General features: G+C 37.4%; 1 protein-coding gene across 2 annotated transcripts in view; it reads left to right on the forward strand.

The window, feature by feature from the left end:
- Positions 1-1838: 1838 nt before the first annotated feature.
- Positions 1839-19593, forward strand: part of AMN1 (antagonist of mitotic exit network 1 homolog) — a 116862-nt gene continuing 99107 nt past the window's right edge. For both annotated transcript variants that reach the window (XM_047741185.1, XM_047741186.1), the window contains exons 1-2: positions 1839-1965; positions 5114-5193. The gene's annotated coding sequence lies outside the window, so the exon portion shown is untranslated. The remainder of the gene's footprint in view (positions 1966-5113; positions 5194-19593) is intronic.

A 19593-nucleotide genomic window follows, 5' to 3' on the forward strand; every position in this document is an offset into this window, starting at 1 on the left:
TCTTCTCCCTTCTCTTATTGATTTGTACTATCACATTGATTGATTTGTGAATGTTGAGCCAGCCCTGCATCTTATGGATAAATCCCACCTGGTCATGGATCCGTACTTGAGGAACTACAGAATGCTCATGAAAGAAATTGAAGAAGACACAAAAAGATAGACCATTCCATGCTCATGGATGGGAAAAATAAACATTGTTAAAATGTCTATACTGCCTAGAGCAATCTATACTTTCAATGCCATCCCGATCAAAATACCAGTGGCATTTTTCAAAGAGCTGGAACAAACAATCCTAAAATTTGTATGGAACCAGAAGAGACCCTGAATTGCTAAGGAAATGTTGAAAAAGAAAAACAAAATTGGGGGCATCACATTGCCTGATTTCAAGCTTTACTAAAAAGCTGCAATCACCGACAGCATGGTACTGCTGACAGACACATAGACCAGTGGAACAGAGTAGAGAGTCCAGATATGGACCCTCAATTTTATGGTCAAATAATCTTTGACAAAGCAGGAAAAAATATACAGTGGAAAAAAGACAGTCTCTTCAATAAATGCTGCTGGGAAAATTGGACAGCTATGTGTAGAAGAATGAAACTCAACCATTCTCTTACACCATACACGAAGATAAACTTGAAATGAATAAAAGACCTCAATGTGAGGCAGGAATCCATCAGAATCCTAGAGGTTAACATAGGCAGTAACCTCTTCGACATTGGCCACAGCAACTTCTTTCAAGATATGTCTCCAAAGGCAAAGGAAACAAAAGTGAAAATGAACTTTTGGGACTTCATCAAGATCAAAATCTTCTGTACAGCAAAGGAAACAGTCAACAAAACAAAGAGACAACCCACAGATGGGAGAAGATATTTGCAAATGACAGTACAGACAAAGGGCTGATATCCAAGATCTTTAAAGAACTCCTCAAACTCAACACACAAAACAGATAATCATGTCAAAAAATGGGCAGAAGACTTACAAATGGCTAACAGACACATGAAAAAATGTTCATCATCATTAACTAGCAGGGAGATTCAAATCAAAACCACATTAAGATACCACCTTACACCAGTTAGAATGACCAAAATTAACCAGACCATAAACAACATGTGTTGGAGAGGATGTGGAGAAAGGGGAACCCTCTTGCACTGTTGGTGGGAATGCAAATTGTGCAACCACTTTGGAAAAAAGTGTGGAGATTCCTTAAGGAAATTAAAAATAGAGCTTCCCTATGACCCTGCAATTGCTCTACTGGATATTTACCTCAAAGATATAGATGTAGTGAAAAGAAGGGCCCTCTATACCCCAATGTTCATAGCAGCAATGGCCACAGTTGCCAAACTGTGGAAATAATCAAGATGCCCTTCAATGGACAAATAGATAAAGAAGATATGGTCCATATATACTACGAATTCTTATGCCTCCATCTGAAAGGATGAATACCCAACTTTTGTCGCAACATGGACAGGACTGGAAGAGATTATGCTAAGTGAAATATGTCAAGCAGTCTATTATACTATATTATACTATAATATTAATATATTAGTCAATATAGTCAATTATCATATGGTTTGGCTTACTTCTGGAGCATAAGGAATAACATGGAGGACATGGGGAGTTGGAGAGAAGTGAGTTGTGGGAAATTGTAGGGGGAGACAAACCATGACTGTGGACTCTGAGAAACAAACAGGGTTTTGGAGGGAAGGGGGTGGAGGGTTGGGTGAGCCTGATGGTGGTTATTATGGAGGGCACATATTCCATGGAGCACTGGGTGTGGTGCATAAACAATGAATTCTGGAATACTGAAAAGAAAAAAAAAAAAGATGAAAACCCCAAAAGTCATCTGAGGCGAGGGATAGAGAGCATACATAGAGATTATGGAGACAGGGAACTTCCCAAGCTGTACTCAGACCTCACCCACTCAGAAGACTGGAACCCAGACCAGCAACTCATGGTAGTTTAAAGGTGTTTTATTTGTTACTCATTACTTAGAGATTTTACTATATTTTCCTTGGGGGAAAAATAACTCCTCCTTTTGGCTTTTGGAAAATAAGGTAGATTTCTTCAGATGTCAAAAGTATTAATGACTAGTCCAATAACTTCTATAGCTCAAGACTAAAAGAATAGTGATTAACTTCCATTTGCTGTTTAGTAATTTTGTTCCCAGAAATCACAAATTTTCTGTTATTTTCTTGCTGGAACTGTTTGAACTCTGTCTAGAACCAAAGGCTTAGGTGATAAGAACAGTTTCTATTGTTAAGTGTCAACGTTCTATACATTTTTCTCTATCTGGACAACAGAACAAATGCTTTATGAGATATGTGCTGCTATGAATCAAGGTCTGGAGAGGTTGTCCATTTTTTCCTCTGTTCAAGGAGATCAAGGAGACCTGTTCAAGGAGAGGAGTCTCCTCTGAAATCAAAACTCACCTAACAAAAAAGAAACTTGACATTTTACTTCATGGAACAAATTAACACTTTTATAAAGGCAAATTATTGTTTCTAAATTCAAAGTTTATATTTTTGGCACCAGACTAGATGGTCCTTCCCTATCCCAAGATTATACGAATACTCAACTTGGGTTTTTTTTTTCCTTTTGTATTTATTGTTTTATGACAAATGTTTCATTTCATTTTACTCCTTTATGTTTTCCGTATTTTAAATTGAACAAGTTTTACTTTTATAATAAGAAAAAAAAAATAAAAACAAATTTATAAAAATGCACATACAAAGGGATTCACATAGTTTCAAAGAAATGAAAAGGTAAACAATAAGGGCAGAAAGAGTTCTGAGAAAAACAGATGGAAACTAGGGTGGCAAGTCTGCTTTGCAAGGGCAGTGGGATTAAAATGGCCTTGAACAGGGGTGCCTGGGTGGCTCAGTGGGTTAAAGCCTCTGCCTTCGGCTCAGGTCATGATCCTGGGGTCCTGGGATTGAGCCCCGCATCTGGCTCTCTGCTCAGCGAGGAGCCTGCTTCCCTTCCTCTCTCTGCCTGCCTCTCTGCCTGCTTGTGATCCCTGTCTATCAAATTAAAAAAAAAAAATGGCCTTGAACAGAAGTGACATAGATTAGAGGAGAGGAAAAGGAGAATGAAGGATCAGGGGAAGGAAAAAAAGCAACAAAAGCACTGTGAAGTTTATGCTAAGGGGGAAATTAGTCAGTTTGTTAATTAGTCTGTTTGAATTTTTATGCAAAAGAGAAAACTTCGGGGATGTAGTATCCACACTGTAAAGAGTTTAGAATTCGGATTAAAGAAACTTTATTCTGCAAATCTCAGACACAAATTCAAGAACTGAGTAGAGTCATAACTTGAATTTGCAAAGGAGACAAGTTAGTGCAGAACTGGCTCACCTAATCAAGAAAAGAGAAGCCTATTTCTAGGTCAGGCGATAACTCAGTTTGTTCTATGGTAGTCAGTAATTCTGGTTGGATAACTTTTGGGTCCATTTTGATAAAAAAGAAAAACAAAATGTTTCTGTCTTTGGAATAAAACACAACTTTATGGCTTATCTTAGAATTCAAGGCTTTTTAGAATATTCCTGTTTTTTAAGACTCAGAGTGCAATGTTTTTAGAAATGTCAGCCTTTTCTAGGCTTTGGTACAGGATGGGCTTGATTAGTCATTGTTGTGGACAGGGTTGGACAAGACATCAGTTTTCTTTGCCATATTGTGTAGACTAGAGTGTAGAGCGTAAAACACCCAGAGGTTTCAGCCAGGCCACGGGGTAGGGCTGTGATTCCACGGGGTAGAGTTGTGCACTGCACAACTGCAGGGGGTGTTATGTACACAGTGCCCCCTGGAGTTATACAATGCAAAATTGGCTCAGCTTTCCTTGAGAACCTAGAAGCCAGGCAAGTAACATAAATCAGTGTAGCATATGACCAACCTAAAGGATTCCAACTAATTAAAAAAACAATGTTCAAAACACAGTGAAGAAATAACACAAATATATTTTGACTATATCCAGCCTTGGAGCTCCACTTTGCAACTTCTGCTATAGAGGGTAGAAACAGTCAATCTTTTTAAGCAGTGTAATGATGCATTAAAGGGATTTGTAAAATGAATCATAGAGAAAAAAGACTAGAAAGAAGGAGACCAGTAAGAAAACTACTTCAAGAGTCAAGAGCAGAGGAGAAACAAGAGCCTGGCCTAGGCCGAAGATAGTCGGATAGAAAGGAAAGAATTTTTAGGATTCATTGATAGAATTCAGATTTGATTCAGAATCAAGTCATTTCAGATGACTTCCCACAAGGAAAAAAGCAAAGGAGTTCAGAGTAATGCAAGGTTTTGAACCTAGGTCCTTAGGAAAATACTTGGAGAAAAAAAGATTTACCTTTGAAACAGATTCAGATTTTTTAAAAAAAGGTTTTATAGATTTTAGATCTAAAAAATAACTTAAATTTTACATACAAAAAACCAATTTTAGACTATAATAAAAATCATGTTTTGAAAGATTATTTAATGCTATAGTACTGCTTATGTTGAAAATATGGGGGAAAAAGCCAAAAAGAGGGAGAGAATTGGAAAAATTATACAAAAATGTTAACAGTGATTACCTTTGAGTAATGTGATTATGAGTTCTAATAATTTTCTTCTCTATATTTACATGCAGTTTCCAAATTTTCTACAATGAAGCTGCTATGTTTATAATTAGAAAAAAATTCTTTTGATATCCTAGGAACTCACCTTTTACAAAATCAATAAATTAAATTTCCACTGTTTTGTTTTTGTGACAAGTATTTGCAGTAGCAAATGCTAGTAGGTTAGCTTTCTTTTTTTTTTTTTCCCCTTTGGTTAAGTAGGCTCCACACCCACTGTGTAGCCCATTGCAGGGCTTGAACTCAGGACCCTGAGATCAAGACCTGAGCTGAGATCAAGAGTCAGACACTTAACTGACTGAGCCACCCAGGCAACCCTAGGTTAGCTTTTTGGTGTTGGGAAGATAGAGCTTGTTCTATAGTGCTAAATACAAAGTCCTTGCAATCTCAAAGAAGTATTCAATATTTTCCAGTAATGTAGACTTGCAGGCATTATTTTTTGACTGAAAAATTAATTTCAAATGTGTTAATAATATTGTTTAAAAGATAGTGGTTTTGTTTTCTTTTTTTTTTCAGCATTAGCTATTAGCCTTTCTCAAGTTGCACTTAAGACTTAAAGACCATCTGAGCTCTTGTCAAGAACATAAAAATTTAAGGTAAGAAGAAATGTTAAAACAGTATCAACAATGAAAATAATAATATGTTTATAGCTTTAAAAATAGCTTTACATATATTTGATATAAGGCTATTTGACTTGGGGCGCCTGGGTGACTTAGTCATTAAGTGTCTGCCTCAGGTCATGATCCTGGCGTCCTGGGATCCAGTCCCACATTGGGCTCCCTGCTCAGTGGGAAGCCTGCTACCACTCCCCGTACTTGTGTTTCCTTTCTCACTGTATCTTTTTCTGTCAAATAAACAAAAATAAAATCTTAAAAAAAAAAAAAGGCTATTTGACTTTTAAGAAAAAAAATCGACTGTAATAATGGCAGGGGTGTTTTTTTTGTTTGTTTGTTTGTTTTAGCTCTACTTTGTGGAGGAGACATTGAGACTCAGAGAGGTGTCTCTTGCTCAGTAACACACAGCCACTAAAGAGTAAAATCAGAATTTAAATCAAGGTCTTCCACTTCCAAGTACTTGATTTTTCCCACAAAGTATTAATGGGAAACCATGAAACCCATGTTCACCTCATTAGACCCTTCTCTGGTCTGACAGCAGGGCCCGATTACTCTTTCCACCTTTGGCCGGGGCCATGACCTGGTCAAGCTCTAGGCTCTCACTGTGGTCCAGCCTGCTCCAACCTAGTGAAACCCAAAATACAACAAAGGAGAAGAGATAGTGATAAAAAAACAAAAACAAAAACAAAACAAAAAATTCTTTAAGAAATAAGCCACTGTCTTTCATTTCTTTGAGGCATATTTGGCATTTTAAACTTTGAACAATGGTTTGCAGAGAAGTCCTTCCTAAATGAATATAAAAGTAAAATTCTGAGATAAATAATGGAAATGACTGCAAATTTACTAGTTCATTATGCAATAAGTCACATCTACCAACAGAATAATTTTTTATGCATGCATCTTATACTTGTCATAAATGGGCAGAACGGGGACACAACTCTCTTGGATGACCTGAGGTAGAACTTCAAGAATCAGCTTCAGTTCCACCTGGTTTTATCCCCCAAATTAGTTTTCCCTTCATACTTCTTTTATATGATCGCATTTGTCAGTTACATCCACTTGCTGGAAGAATTTCTCATTGTTCTATGATCAAGGGTATCATCTGTCTTAACTGATACTCCACTCACTGTTCGTCATGCAAACTTGATTTTTGCTTTGAACATGACTTTGATTTGATATATTCTCAGATTGTTCTTCATGCATGCATGGGTTCTTTGTTGGTGTCATTTTTTTCTTCCTGGATCACTGACTTCTTGTATACACTATTTGGAGATTTGTTCATGCTTTTATGCTTAATACCCATACTCCTTTGTTCAGTATGGGTGGGTAATTTGGATATAGTAGCAAATAGCTCACCTGTCACTCTACTACTCACTTTAAAAGCAACACTGCCTCTAAAGTTTATAGCAATGTCACATAATAAATATTTATCAAATGAATCATTAAATGGATATCAGCTAAGAAGTATTATAGACAACTTTGAGTGGGATGTTACAAAAAGTAGGAGATTCTGATGCAGGTTTTTTTGTTTTGGGCTTTTTTTTTTTCAGCAATAAAAATGATTAAAGTTTAGTTGTAAGTTAGAATTTGAAATATTTCAAGATACCAAACATTAGCAATAAAGAATAAGCTTAATGAACAAGAACTTGTAAAAATGACTGGACTTGATAAATTCTTAGGAGGAGAACATCCTTCTGCCCAAAGCTACTCCCTACTGTATTATTTATCTATTTATGCTGGTAGGGTTCAGAACATGCTATTCCAAAATATGAATATTGAAAATTTTAACTGAAGGAATTTGAGAAAACAAACAGAAGCAGAAAGATCACTCTGACCTTTCTTCTACACTTCTGCCTTGAATCAGGTCACAAAACCCTCATGTGAGAGGTCCCTCCCTATATGTGGTGGAAAGAGCATCGTTATCTCCAGGATAAAAGGACACCAAGAAGAATCCACTTAAATAGGCCTTGCTAAGTGTGTTGCTACAATACCTCATACTCCTTAATCTATCATATTCCTCAACAACAATGTACTCTTCAAACCTAGCATAAAAGTACTTGGGTCTGTTCCTTTGGGTCTTCATTTCCTTATGAAGGCTCCCCTGTCACATAAAACGTACTCAATTTGTATGTTTTTCTCCTACTAATCTGTCTTTGTCAGTTTAATTTTCAGACCCAGCCAGGGACCTTCACAGTGTTGAGGAACACTTTTTCCTCCCTGACACTGCATAGCAAATTACTTGAGACTTAGCATCTTAAAACAATAAATATTTATTATCTCACACCATTTCAAATGGTGAGGAATCTGGGAGAAGCTTAGCTGATTGTTTCTGCCTCAGAATTTCTCATGAGGTTACAGCCAAGATGTCAGCCAGGGCAGCAGTCCTATGAAGGCTTACCTGAGCTGGAGGATCCCCTTCCCAGCTCCGCATTTGGTTGTTGGCAAGAAGCCTCAGTCCCTCACCAAATGTGTCTCTCCATAATACTGCTTATGAAGTGACAGCTGGCCTCCCCCAGAGCAAATGATGAGAGAGAGAGAGAGAGCGAGAGCACCAAGATGAAAGCTACAGTGTCTTTTATGACCTCATCTCAGAAGTGATACAACATCACTTTTGTTGTGTTCAGTCAGTTATGAAGACCACCCCTGGCACAACCTGGGAGGAAATGACAATAGTGTGTGAATACTGGGAAGCAGGGCTCATAGGGGAACATCTTGGAGTCTGGCGACCACCCTTCCCTTGTATTCTTTATTACCTTCTCCGTCTCCCATCGCTCTTTTGATCTTTCAACTTCAACTACTTTCTCCTTACTAGGTCTTCCCCTATCTTGGTTTTAGACACTCTGAAACTATACTCTGAAGCTCCACTTCTATACCTTCTTGGGGGAAAAAGAAAAAACAAAACCGTTCAGAAATGTTCCTCCTAGTTCAGCTCTAGTTACCCACTGTGTCTCCATGGTTGAATTCCCGAAAGAGAAGTCCACACACGCTTCCACTTCTCCACCTCCCATTTCTTCAGCCCACAGTGATTTGACCTGCTCCCCAAACTTTCCAGGGGAGCCACGGTCCCCAGGTCACTGGAACGTTGCAAGGAGTTCTCAGTTTAAAATTCCAGAACATTTTCCCCCCTTACTTAATGTCTGCAGCATTTGTTTTCCATGAATCTCTTTTCCCTGGGCTGCTGGGACACCATTCCTCCCTGGCTTTTGTCCTAACCCTTTCATGACTATTTCTCAGCTTCCATTGCCGATCTTCCTCCTTTACCTCCCCGTAAGTATTGGCATTCTCCACAATTCAATACTTACCTCTTTCTTTCTTATTATTCTAAACACTCTCCCTGTATTTTTTCTATTCCAGAGGCTTTAGCTACCATCTCTACACTGCTAACCACCAAATCTAAATCTCCAGATTCGTTCTCTTTCTTCAACTGCACACCATTATAACCTACTCCTGACTTAAGAGTATGAAAGCCCCACAGGTTTCTCAATAGAGAGATGAGTTGGTTCAGTTCAAGGAGATCAATTACTTCTGAGAACTTTAGCTGGGAGGGGAAATTTTAAAAAAATCTATTCTAAAGGAAACCTTATCTCTAAAAAGAGTTTTATCCATTTGGTACAACCTCTAGTACAAAGGCATGATGGAGATGATCCCATCAGAGGGCTTCCTCTCTTCCTAGAAGAAGCCACCAATATGTCCACCAAGCCATTAGTCATCATTTTGGTTTAACATGAAGAACAGAAGACGGCTCACCCTCATTATTAGTTTATGCAGAGATTGGTAAAAGCCAGAGCTGCACTGAGCCCCATAATCAACTCCTATCTGTCAATACCTCCTTCAGATACTTCATGGTAGCTGTGCCAAGACTCCCAGAATCTTGCCACATTCTGTCCCCCTGGACAAATTGTTCAGCTAAGACCAACCTCTCCCTGGAATGCTCAGGGTTTCAGACCTAAATCCCCCCTAAAGTCCTGTCATGAGACCACGTTCTGAGTCACGTTCCACAGTGTGTTGTTAGCACAGTCACTCCTGTTTCTACTGCAGCTACTCCTGCTGCTCTCACACTTTTACCCGTAAATGTGCTGTGAGCAGAAGCATTTCAAGCTCAACAATGTCGTGATGTGATGCACTGATGTGATGTGCTGTCAAGCGCCCCAGACAGCAACCTGCTGTTCTTATACCTACAAGGTCAGGAACATCTCACATTTTCCCTGTTGGGATGTGCCCTGCCTCAGGAGCAAAGCTAGGAGTCAGGTGAGTAGGTGTTTCCTTTTATTCGAGCCACAAACCTTGTTTTTGCCAGGGAAATGACTGGCATTGAGACTAAGCCCCCAGAACTTCTTCACCTCTTGGAGTCTCCAGAGCCTCATTCTAAGGCTAATGAGACCATCTCTGTACTTCAAGCCCACCTAGTCAAAGAGACTGCCAGAAACCAGACAGCAGTGCTACTGCTCTTCTAAGGTATAAAACTGATCGGAAAAAAATAAAAGAAATAAAACTGATTAGGGATCACAAGAAAAACTCTTCTTTCACCAAGGAGAAAATATCTAAACATTGAAAAGCTTCAGTAGTATGGGGGGAATTGAAAAATAAAATGAAACGTTAAATAGAAAGAAAATTTGACATACGTACTGAGAAAATGCCATGCCTAACAAATTTAATGCTAGTCCTAGATTACTTATGGAGAAAAGGCAGAGAAGAAGAAAGGAAGAAAGGAAGGAAAAGGAAGAAAAGGAAAAGGAAGGGCAAAGTGAGAGAAGAGAGAGCAAAAGGAAAAAGTATAGAAAAAGGGCCTCTTTATCTAGAAATCAATGAAAAAGTTCCAAGGTTTGGTTCTAGATACTCTGAAACTATCTGTGCCATTTAGTCAAGTTCCCTTCATCTCATAAGTGCTACTTTTTATTCACTGCGATTCCATAAATTTATGGCTGGTGCTGTTTTATACCGATATGCTTGTATTTTTGTCATTTTGAGAATGCTTGATAAACTTATAACTAAGACATAATTCACAGGTGAAATAGACAAAGGGGATTATGAGTACACTTATCTTGATGAGTGCTGAGAAATGTATAGGATTGAGTTATTATATTGTACACCTGAAACTAATACAACTTTGTATATTAATTATACTTCAACAAGAAAAGACATAATATGCATCCTTTACCACGTTAATTAACTGTAGCCACATGTAATCTTGATGTTCTGATGATTACTGGGAAGAAGACACAAAAAATTTCAAATATCATCTCTAGCACCAGGACAAACCAGAAGCATTCTGATCTGACAGTTGTTCAAAGACTGAATAGTACTATCTTCACAGCATACCAGAAGCCCACAGTAAGAAGTAAAGCTACTAGATATGACCTTCAAGTCCACAGTTGTCAACTTAGGAGGAAGAATTTTGACAGCAGGGCAGAATACAACCTCACTCCGTCTGCAAATACAGCAGAATACAACCTCACTCCATCAATCTGCCCAGTCTAACTCTGCACATTACACTGGTGCATATATGCAAAAGGAAACACCGAATGACACTGAGTATTACAAACACTTACAGAATGTAGGTAATGGTAAGGAGGCTCTTAGCACTGTTGTAATCAGGGTAAATTTGGGATGGTTTTGATTATATATGTTTTTTTCAAAAGTTTATTCTCATGTGCTGGGTTTGAAATAGCACAACACTGGCATGAATCACAAATTCAATAAAACCTTCCAAGGTTCTGTAAACCTGGCACCTCTGTCTTCTTGACATTCTCTTGTTATGTTTAAGACAAGCTGTTGAGTTTGAGCAGGAGGTTAGATGGGCAGCCTGAAGAAAATTGTAAGTGTTTGTAAAATCTGTTGAGGGAATTTTAGAGAAGTAGATGGCCCAGAACAAATAAAAAGATTGCCCAAGCTCTACTGGAGGTTCACCTGAGTTTAGAGGTCATGGACTTATTGTCCCATGGTGGAATTTGTCCCATGTAAAACCCCATATGGTACATTCTTTGCCAAGTTGCTTCCTAATAGGAATGGGGAAGGCCGACTGTTGGTTGGGGGTTACAGTACAGGTGGAATAGGAGAGTGAGAACATGAGAGAGTTGAGAAGGCTGCAAATAATGACGGATGGTGGGGCCTCTAAGCTAGGGATAACAGTGAGGCCAGAAGGAGCCTTCAAAATGGGGAGAACTGGAGGGACAGGTTGCTAAAACAGGTGAGGTGAGGGCATTTCTGGGAGTCTTTTCAGATGATGCCAGAAATTTTACAATGTAAACCAGGTGAGAGATATGTCCTGAGAAGTTGAAGTATGTCATGAAGGGTCACAAAAGAACTAATACAGTTCCAGCTGTGTTTTCACTTCTGAGACAGTCAGAAGCATACTAATTATTTGGTTCTTGAAAACCTAAGTAGGAGGGAGACAGTTCATTGCCATAGCCATCTAAAAAATAAAATCTGCTCCAAAGATTTTACAGCTTTGTGTTGAGCACAGGAAAAATGAAAACTATATTGATCATTGTATTTACAAACTAAGTGAAGAATGTCTGAAGAACATTTTATGAAAACTTGTTTTTCTACCTACACCTTTCTCCAAAGAACCGTTTTATGACTCCCGGTAATTCTCTCAAACAAAAAGAGCATTAACACAAGCCTAGAGGCAATAGGTTTTTTGTTGCCTAAAGATAGTCCTACTGATACAAAGAAATTGAAAGCAGGTATCTTTTTTTAAAAAAGATTTTATTTATTTATTTGATAGACAGAAATCACAAGTAGGCAGAGAGGCAGGCAGAGAGAGGGGGGAAGCAGTTTCCCTGCCGAGCAGAGAGCCTGATGCCGGGGCTCCATCCCAGGACCCTGAGATCATGACCTGAGCCAAAGGCAGAGGCTTTAACCCACTGAGCAACCCAGGTGCCCTGAAAGCAGGTATCTTTATTTGCTTTGTATTAAAAGGAAGGAAAATATATCAGAGGAAATCTGTCATTTACAAAAAGAGCAGAGCACATCAAAATGAACCTTTCTGGAGCGTGGAGGGCAAGAAAGGAGTGTAGGTATAAAAGGGGAACCTGAAGGATCCTTGCGTTGCTGGAAATAATCTGTACCTTAACTGTATCAGTGTCAATATGCTGGTTGTGATTCTGTACTATGGTTATGCAAAATGTTACCACTGGAGAGATCTTTATATTATTTTTTACAATTGTGTGTGTATCTATCATTATCTCCAAATAAAGTTTAATTAAAAAGAAAAACACAAAATGAACTTTCCTAGCTATAGGGAAGAACAGTCACTTCCACTCCTTGTGTTCCCATATGCAGTAATTTAAGTGAGACCAGAATGGTTCTCTAACCTGGCTGCTCATTTGTTCTCTGGGTAACCTCAAATTTCCTGGAAAGCTGAGAATCACCGAGTCTCTCTCTACCCTTCATTTACTACCCTCCAGGGGGATAGGAGAGCCTTGGAGGAGAACCACGTGTGAGTTGGGGAGAATAAACAGCTCAGCCCTTCCCCCACACTTTCTAGACCTGTGTTTTGCAGAGAGTGTGTCAGCTTTCCTCTCATGGGCCTGTATTCTTCTGGGAAGCCCTGTGTTATTCAACTGTACCAGTAACTACTGGATTAAGTCTGGGAAAAGTATGACAGCACCCACTTCGCCATGTTGTCTAGTCAGCTTTATTAAGGTGACAGTTTGACCTTCATTTGTCTGATTCTGTATCTCCTTCAACAGACACCAAATCCAAGAGGGAGAAAGGGACACTATTTTTGAGGTACCCAGTTCCTGCAAGAAAAGAGTTTTCGGCTGGCACGAACTCATACCTCAGACCCAGGGACGCCTGGGGATATGACCTCAGATTTGCCTTCTTGCCATTCGGCTCTCCAGAATGTAGCAAAGCAAGATAAATGTGGAATGTTAGGAGCTCACTTTGCACCTGGTTTACAGAAGCACGCATTGTGAAATCTCTGACTAATGAGCTGCAGCTGCACCGGGAGGCATGTGACTTGGCATCTACTCCTGAAGAGACTGTACAAACGTGGGATTACACACAGGTAGGGAATAGAAAGGGGGGCTGCCCCAATGGGAAGCTGTCTGCCCTGGGTTCAACCTCATCTCTTGTGCCTGAGCCCTGCGGAGTGGAGGAGAGTGGAAGCCACACCTAACCTGTCACCAGGTATCCTACAACCTGTGTAGCAAGTAGTCCACTGACATTCTAGCACCTGCTAGCAGTACTTGCCCTTCAGTCACTGGATGAAATTCTTTGCTAGGTTCACTTCGCTAAGTTCTCTTAGCTGTTGCAGTCATGCTGGAGGTTAGTGCAGCTATCCCTCATTCTGACACTGATTTCCATTCTCCTTCCCTTTCTAGAGATGCAGCAGAGCTCATGTACCTTCTCAGATTGCCTTGCAGGTAGAGCTGGCCCCCAAGTCTCTGTTCTGGCAAATGAAACATAAACTGCACTTTTCTGGTACTGCCTCTTCTACTTCATTTTTCTTGTCCGGACCACATGCATGATGTTTGAGGCTTACAGTCATTGCGAAGTAAGTACATGGCAAGACAGGAGGGGTCGGTTGATGGTGTCGTGGAGGCACCAGACCAGTCTTGGACCTCCTATCGCCAGACCTGTGGAGTGTCTGGATTATCCAGCTAGACCAATGTGATCATAAAAGTCCTTATAAGGAAAAGAGGGAGGAAGAGAGAATGATCAGAGAAAGATGTGGCAACAGAAGCCAGGTCAGATGAAAGCTGTGTTGCAGGCTTCAAAGGAGGAGGAGAGAGGAGGAAGAAGGCTGTGAGGCAAGGAATGTGGGCAACCCCCAGAAGATGGAAGAAGAAACAGATTCTTCTCCAGAGCCTCCAGAAGGAATGCAGCCCTTCTAACACCTTAATTTTAGCCTAGTGAGGCTTGAGTCAGTCTTCTAAACTACTGAACTATAAAACAATAAATCTGTGTTTATACCACTAAATTTGAAGTAATCTTTTACAGTGGCAATAGAAAATTAATAAGCTCTATTAAGACCTTTTAATAATAAATTATGATTGATCTAAGGAAATTTTTTCCTTTCAGTGCAAGACACGTGTAGTTTTCAAGGCAAAAAGAGACGTAACTTATTTTTTAAGAATTAAAAAAAAAAAATCCCCAGGAACCTAGGAAATGACTGATATTTTTATAGCTTATGGTAACAAAGACCAAAGCTGGTTTTAAGCCTATTTAATTGATCAGTGACAACTTACTCCAGTAAACACGTCTCAGGAACAGGAAACATGCTTTTATAACCCATGTTTCTAAGGCTGATTTTCAACTACTCCTGCCTCAGTAACCAGTATGTCCCCAAATAATACTCCTATAAAACCTCTATTTGCTCTGTTCAGTGAGACTATGTCTGATCAGCATAACTTTCCCTTACCTAAGTAAGCAATAAATTCAGTTTCTAGGTTTCACATTTTGGGTGATGATCTTATCCTTGGTATACTGTACATTCTTCTTAATTTAACAAGGTTCAAAGAAATCACAAGGTGCCAGGTTTTCATACTAACTGTTAAGTGAGGAAGTTGGGAAAGAGAGAAATAGGAGAATTTGTTTTGGTTACGTGAAGAAATCAAGAGTTGTTTAAAACTCTTGATTTGTTCTTGTGTTTTATTTGAAAAACAAAAACCCTAAAACTAAATAAAACCACTCACAATTCCAGCATCTTCATTTTTTAAGTATTTAAAGAAGTACAAGTCCTCCATCTCCTTCCAATCAATCCCACCCACCAGGAGTAACTGCTAATAACAATTTTTTTTTAAGATTTTATTTATTTATTTGACAAAGAGAGATCACAAGTAGACAGAGAGGCAGGCAAAGAGAGAGAGAGAGGGAAGCAGGCTCCCTGCTGAACAGAGAGCCCGATGTGGGACTCTATCCCAGGACCCTGAGATCATGACCTGAGCCGAAGGCAGCAGCTTAACCCACAGAGCCACCCAGGCGCCCTGCTAATAACAATTTTATGTAAATCTTTTCAGATGTAAACTTAGGTACAGAGGTGTTATAATGAGCCTATTTGAACTGGTTGCCATGGTGTTGCTGGGGTCTTTGAAATGTATTTTATATGGTTAATTATGGTTTGGTATTTTAGCATGGTTGTGCGCTTCATGAGAATGGTAACCATGGTACATTCTTCTCTCCATAACAAATTACGCTACATAATAAATCTTCAACAAATATTTATTGAGTTTAACTAAGAACTAAATTTCTCTAAATAAGATCCCATTTAATTTCTGGTAGAGAATATAATATTTAGTCCTAAGGTGATAGAGATAAAGATATTGAGTCCAACTGTGGTAGACTCTTTGGGATTTTAATGTTTGAAGTTCTAGAGCAATACTGCTCAAAGAGTGGTCAAAAAAGTTTGGCCATTTCAAGGGAGAAAGCAAAGAAGTTATTTTGTTCCCACACAGTTCATAAAGGTGAAGTTAAGATTAATTACTTCTTTTACAGAAATCCTCTTGTATTTTTAGTTTATTATTTTCAAAATAGATATGATCTTCATGATTCAAAGTTGAAAATGGCTGGGGTGCCTAGCTGGCTCAATTGGTAGAGCATGTAAGTCTTGATCTTGGGGTTGGGAGTTTGAGCCCAATGTTGGGTAAGGCAGTTACTTGAAAAATAAAAAAAATGAAAAAAAAAATTGAAAAAGATAAAAGGATAAACAGTAAAAATTCTAACCATATCCCCTAGCCAATACTGATTTGTCTGTTATGTATCCTTCCAGAGATATTTTACAATATATAAGAAAACCCACACATACACACACCTCTGATCTTTTCATCCGAGTAAGTTCAGCTATACACTTTTCTGCACCTTGTTACATGCAATAGTATGTCTAGGACAACCTTCCATATCAGTACACAAAAAGCAGCCTCATTTTCTTTTACAGCTGCAGAGAATTCTTGAATGGACACAAAGGTACTTTTCTTTTTAAATTACAAAGAAGGTCTTAACAAATAACTTTGTACAAGTGTTAGTTCATACATTCTTGAATATATCTGTAGGACAAATTCCTAGAAACAGGCTTGTCGTGTCAAAAGGTATGTGAATGTATAACTTTTAAAGTTAATTGCTAAAGTCTCTTTTCATGGAGGCAATTCATCCTCTCATTGAAATTAGAGTTCCTGGTCCCCCATAGTCTCAGCCACATAATACATCATTATCCAACATATTTTCTCTGCTAATCAAACAGCTCAAAACTTACCTCTTAGCAGGACATTAACTTTCATCCTATTGTGAATGAAGTTAATTTTTTAAAAATATGTTTGAGTCATTTGCATTACTTTTTCAGTGAATTGTCTGGTTAAGTTGTTATTTTAGGAAAATTAACCCTCTGTGATATGAATATAAAATGAATTTCCTCAAGTAGCCATTGCTATTACTTTATGATAACTCCTCCCATGAAGAATTTTTAAAAATATGACTTGCAAATATTTTATCATTTGGTTGTCTCTTCACTTTCCGGATAATGTCTTTGAAGCACAAAATTTTTAAATTTAATGAAGTCCAAGGAACCCATTATTTTTTTCTTTTCTTACTTATGCTTTTGGTGCCATATCTAAGAAACCACTGCCTAATGCAAGGCCATAGAGACTTTTCATCTATGTTTTCTTATAAGATTAAGCTCCTGTATCTAGGCGTTGATCTATTTTCAGTTAATTTTTGTATACAGCAGGTGGTACTTGGGTTTTAAATTTGTTTATAAATTCCAGGTGCCCCAGAACTGTTCATTAGTTCATTACTTCCCAAGAATTCTTCAGGAATTGTCTTGACAGCCTTATTGAAAATCATTTTACCATAAGTATATGGGTTTTTTTCAGTTCATTCCATTCATCTATATGTCTATCTTTAATGCCAGTACCACAAAGTCTTCAATATTCTAGCTCTGAAGTAACTGAAATGGGGAATTGTGTGTTCTAGTTTTAAATTTTTTATTATACATCTGAAATAGTCTTTAAAAAATTGACATACAATATTGTAAATATTGTATTACTTTCAGGTATTTAACATAATGGCTTGATATTTATATACACTACAAAATAGTCACCACAATAAGTCCATCACCATACAAAATTGTAACAGTATTATTGGCTATATCCCTTATGCTATATATTATATCCCTGTACTTTACTTATTTTGCAACTGGAATATTGTGCTTTATTTTCAACATTGTTTTAGCTCTTCAGGGCCTCTTGACATTCTCTGTGAACTTGAGGACCAGGTTTTTCATTCCTGCAAAAAGGCAATTGGAATCTTGACAGGGATTGTATTGAACTGGCAGATTAATCTGGGGGAGTACTATCATCTTAACAATATTAGATATTCCTTTCTATAAACAAGGATATCATTTCAATTCATCTTCTGTCATTTTTTTCAATGGTATTTTGTTTTTCTATGAGTCATCCACTTCTTTCATTACATTTATTTTTAAGTATTTTTTTCTTTTTAATACTATTATAAATGGAATTATCTTCTTTAGTTTTGGAATGTTATTACCAATGTATAGAAATACAGTCATTTTTGTATATTGATCTATATCTCTGCAACATTGCTAAACTCATTTATTAGCCCTAATGGATTTGTGGATTCTTCAGGATTTACTATATATTAAAAAATGTCATCTGCAAATAGAAATAATTTTACTTCTTCTTTTTAAATCTAGATTCATTTTATTTCATTTTCTTGCCCAATTGCCTTGGCTGGAACCTCTAGTATGATGTTGAGTAGAAGTGATGGGAGCAAACATATTTATCTCCATATTTTTTAACTTCTAATTTTCCCCCAAATTATAAAGATAATTGCATTATCTAGGAAAATGTTGGTAGAAATAGTAGTCATCATATTTTTAACCATTTGTTAATGGGAGTGCTTCTAATATTTTCCTATTGATCATAAGCTGGCTTGGGGGTTAAAATAGATTTATGGTAAGGTAATGTATTCTATTCTTATTCTTTTATAAACATCTTTGAGGCAAAAGTAGATTTTATTTTATTTTTCAAAAAGAGATTTTAAATTTTTATCAAATTCTATTTCAAAGTCTGTAGAATTGAACTTCTTTATATCTATTCATAAAATATATGTCCTGATATTTAATCACCTTTGTATTCCTGAAATAAATCCCATTTTGTCATGTTATTCTTTTAAGATACTGCAGGTTTCCTTTGCTTAATATTTTATTTAGTATTTATTTCATCAATATATATAAGTGAAACTAATGGACATTTCTTTTCCCTATCATCTTTGTCAGATTTAGTATCAAAATTATTCTTGCTTCATATAAAGAATTTGGGAGGTTTCTTTCTGTATGTGCTGGAATAACTTAAATTTTGGAATTATCTGCTCCTTAAAGTTTCAGCATAACAACTTATAAAAAGTGATTTGATTGTGTTGGATAGCTCTTTATACTTTCTTTTACAGTAATTGACTTGTTGAAACTTTCAGTTTCTTTTGAGATCAGTTTTGGTATATTACAGCTTCTTAAAAACAAATCTATTTTATCTAGAATTTCCAAATTATTGCATCAAGTAGATTTGTGCTTTTTTTTCTTAATTAATTTACTTAAAAGTTTATCTTTTTTTTTTTTAAGCAATCAGCTCTTGGGTTATTTAATTTTACTATTTTTTATTTTCAAATTAAGTAATTTCTTCTTTTATCTTTTTAATCTCTTCTCTCTGTTTTCTTAGATTTATGTTGCTGATCTTTGTTTAATTTCATTTGGATGCTTACTTCATTTGTTTTCATTCTTTCTTCTTAGTTAATACGGTGAAATTTTCTAACTGCTTTGTAATTTATTTACCTGTGACTAAGAGCTAGTTTGGAATATTTATAGAGCTATATTCTAGGATATGTTTTTGTCAGCATGACCTGACATATATGCAATTTATATCTGCTTAAAAAACAAAATCATTTAAGCAGGCACTGATAGCCAATGACAAAACTGGTCAAACTAAATGCTTGACATAACTTTAGTTTGCTAAGGGATGGCTAACCCTAAACTTCATGTAAACTTTCTGTGCTGAAGCTGGTTTGCTCCATCTCAGACCCAAACTCCACCCATATGTCTAACCACCAACTAAAATTTCCTGCTTTGATCTTCCTGCTTTTACAATATTTAACAGAGTTCTTTAAGGTCAATTTTAGTACGTGCCTTCCTCTTTCCACAGAACACCTGTTCCATGGTCTCTGCACATAAAAGTTTTGGTTGCCCACCTCTTCTCAGAGATGTTTCTGGCTTAGGTTTTAAGTATCTCTCTATTGCAGTAGTCCCCCTTAATAAACTCTTGCCTTTCTAATGTCCAGACTTCACATTTTGGTTTTGACACCAGAAGAGTTTGAAAGATACTTTGATTTCTAGAACTTCATTGATTTTTGGATTTAAGTTTTGTTCCT

This window comes from Lutra lutra, chromosome 8 (genome assembly GCF_902655055.1).
Source record: "Lutra lutra chromosome 8, mLutLut1.2, whole genome shotgun sequence".
NCBI lineage: Eukaryota > Metazoa > Chordata > Mammalia > Carnivora > Mustelidae > Lutra > Lutra lutra.